Genomic DNA, 4009 nt, shown 5'->3' on the forward strand with positions numbered 1-4009 from the left:
TTTCTATGTGTACAATGCTCTGCACGGAGCTATTATAGCTAATAGCTCCCACTTTCAATATGTATCCAGATTGAGACTTAGAGTCATCTGGATCAGTGTCGAAACTTGCATCGACGTAACCATTTACGACGAACCTTTTGTCACCTCCATAATCGAGAAACATATCCTTATTCTACTAAGGATAATTTTGACCGCTGTCCAGTGATCTACTCCTAGATCACTATTGTACTCCCTTTCTAAACTCAGTGTAGGGTATACAATAGATCTGGTACACAGCATGGCATACTTTATAGAACCTATGGCTGAGGCATAGGGAATGACTTTCATTCTCTTTCTATCTTCTGTCGTGGTCGGGCTTTGAGTCTTACTCAATTTCACACCTTGTAACACATGCAAGAACTCTTTCTTTGACTGTTCCATTTTGAACTACTTCAAAATCTTGTCAAGGTATGTACCCATTGAAAAAACTTATGAAGCGTCTTGATCTCATCTCCATAGATCTTGATGCTCAATATGTAAGCAGCTTCACCGAGGTCTTTCTTTAAAAAAAACTCCTTTCAAATACTCCTTTATGCTTTCCAGAAAATTCTACATTATTTCCGATCAACAATATGTCATTCACATATATTTATCAGAAATGTTGTAGTGCTCCCACTCACTTTCTTGTAAATACAGGCTTCACCGCAAGTCTGTATAAAACTATATGCTTTGATCAACTCATCAAAGCGTATATTCCAACTCCGAGATGCTTGCACCAGTCCATAGATAGATCGCTGGAGCTTGCACATTTTGTTAGCACCTTTAGGATTGACAAAACCTTATGGTTGCATCATATACAACTCTTCTTTAATAAATCCATTAAGGATTCCAGTTTTGTTATCCATTTGCCAGATTTCATAAAATGTGGCAATTTGCTAATATGATTCTGACAGACTTAAGCTTGGCACGAGTGAGAAAATCTCATCGTAGTCAACACCTTGAACTTTGTCAAAACCATTTTTTGACAAGTCTAGCTTTGTAGATAGTAACACTACTATCAGTGTCCGTCTTCCTCTTGAAGATCCATTTATTTTTATGGCTTGCCGATCATCGGGCAGGTCAACCAAAGTCCACACTTTGTTCTCATACATGGATCCCATCTCAGATTTCATGGCCTCAAGCCATTTTGTGGAATCTGGGCTCATCATCATTTCCTCATAGTTCGTAGGTTCGTCATAGTCAAGTAACATGACCTCCAGAACATGATTACCGTACCACTCTGGTGCCGATCTCACTCTGGTTGACCTACGAGGTTCGGTAGTAACTTGATCTGAAGTTACATGATCATCATCATTAGCTTCCGCACTAATTGGTGTAGGAGTCACAGGAACAGATTTCTGTGATGAACTACTTTCCAATAAGGGAGCAGGTACAGTTACCTCATCAAGTTCTACTTTCCTCCCACTCACTTCTTTCGAGAGAAACTCCTTCTCTAGAAAGGATCCATTATTTAGCAACGAATATCTTGCCTTCGGATCTGTGATAGAAGGTGTACCCAACTGTCTCCTTTGGGTATCCTATGAAGTCACATTTCTCCGATTTGGGTTTGAGCTTATCAGGACGAAACTTTTTCACATAAGCATTGCAACCCCAAACTTTAAGAAACGACAACTTTGGTTTCTTGCCAAACCACAGTTCATATGGTGTCGTCTCATGGATTTAGATGGTGCCCTATTTAACGTGAATGCAGCTGTCTCTAATGCATAACCCCAAAACGATAGTGGTAAATCGGTAAGAGACATCATAGATTGCACTATCTCTAATAAAGTACGGTTACGATGTTCGGACACACCATTACGCTGTGGTGTTCCAGGTGGCGTGAGTTGCGAAACTATTCCGCATTGTTTCAAATGAAGACCAAACTCGTAACTCAAATATTCTCCTCCACGATCAGATCGTAGAAACTTTATTTTCTTGTTACGATGATTTTCCACTTCACTCTGAAATTATATGAACTTTTCAAATGTTTCAGACTTATGTTTCATCAAGTAGATATACCCATATCTGCTCAAATCATCTGTGAAGGTCAGAAAATAACGATACCCACCGCGAGCCTCAACACTCATTGGATTGCATACATCAGTATGTATTATTTCCAATAAGTCAGTTGCTCGCTCCATTGTTCCGGAGAACGGAGTCTTAGTCATCTTGCCCATGAGGCATGGTTCGCAAGCATCAAGTGATTCATAATCAAGTGATTCCAAAACCCATCAGCATGGAGTTTCTTCATGCGCTTTACACCAATATGACCTAAACGGCAGTGCCACAAATAAGTTGCACTATCATTATTAACTTTGCATCTTTTAGCTTCAATATTATGAATATGTGTATCACTACAATCGAGATCCAACAAACCATTTTCATTGGGTGTATGACCATAGAAGGTTTTATTCATGTAAACAGAACAACAATTATTCTCTAATTTAAATGAATAACCGTATTGCAATAAACATGATCAAATCATATTCATGCTCAACGCAAACACCAAATAACATTTATTTAGGTTCAACACTAATCCTGAAAGTATAGGGAGTGTGCGATGATGATCATATCAATCTTGGAACTGCTTCCAACACACATCGTCACTTCACCTTTAACTAGTTTCTGTTTATTCTGCAACTCCCGTTTCGAGTTACTACTCTTAGCAACTGAACTAGTATCAAATACTGCGGGGTTGCTATAAACACTAGTAAAGTACACATCAATAACATGTATATCCAATATACCTTTGTTCACTTTGCCATCCTTCTTATCCACCAAATACTTGGGGCAGTTCCGCTTCCAGTGACTAGTACCTTTGCAGTAGAAGCACTTAGTCTCAGGCTTAGGTCTAGACTTGGGCTTCTTCACTTGAGCAGCAACTTGCTTGCCGTTCTTCTTGAAGTTCCCCTTCTTCCCTTTGCCCTTTTCTTGAAACTAGTGATCTTGTTAACCATCAACACTTGATGCTTTTCTTGATTTCTACCTTTGTCGATTTCAGCATCACGAAGAGCTTGGGAATCGTTTCCGTTATCCCTTGCATATTATAGTTCATCACAAAGTTCTAGCAACTTGGTGATAGTGACTAGAGAACTCTGTCAATCACTATCTTATCTGGAAGATTAACTCCCACTTGATTCAAGTGATTGTAGTACTCAGACAATCTGAGCACATGCTCACTGGTTGAGCTATTGTACTCCATCTTATAGGCAAAGTAATGTCAGAGGTCTCATACCTCTCGACACGGGCATGAGTATGAAATACTAATTTCAACTCTTGGAACATCTTATATGCTCCGTGGCGTTCAAAACATTTTGAAGTCCCGGTTCTAAGCTGTAAAGCATGGTGCACTAAACTATCAAGTAGTTATCATACCGAGCTTTTGTCAAAACGTCTGCATCTGCTCCTGCAATAGTTCTGTCACCTAGCGGTGCATCAAGGACATAATACTTCTGTGCAACCACGAGGATAATCCTCAGATCACGGAGCTAGTCCGCATCTTTGCTACTAACATCTTTCAACTTATTTTTCTCTAGGAACATATCAAAAATAAAACAGGGGAGCTAAACGCGAGCTATTGATCTACAACATAGATATGCTAATACTACCAGGACTAAGTTCATGATAAATTAAAGTTCAATTAATCATATTACTTAAGAACTCCCACTTGGATAGACATCCCTCTAATCATCTAAGTGATCACGTGATCCATATCAATTAAACCATGTCTGATCATCACGTGAGATGGAGCAGTTTCAATGGTGAACATCACTATGTTGATCATATCTACTATATGATTCACGCTCGACCTTTCGGTCTCAGTGTTCCGAGGCCATATCTGCATATGCTAGGCTCGTCAAGTTTAACCTGAGTATTCCGCGTGTGCAACTGTTTTGCACCCGTTGTATTTGAACGTAGAGCCTATCACACCCGATCATCACGTGGTGTCTCAGCACGAAGAACTTTCGCAACGGTGCATACTCAGGGAGAA

Source organism: Triticum aestivum, chromosome 3D (genome assembly GCF_018294505.1).
Source record: "Triticum aestivum cultivar Chinese Spring chromosome 3D, IWGSC CS RefSeq v2.1, whole genome shotgun sequence".
Classification (NCBI taxonomy): Eukaryota; Viridiplantae; Streptophyta; class Magnoliopsida; order Poales; family Poaceae; genus Triticum; species Triticum aestivum.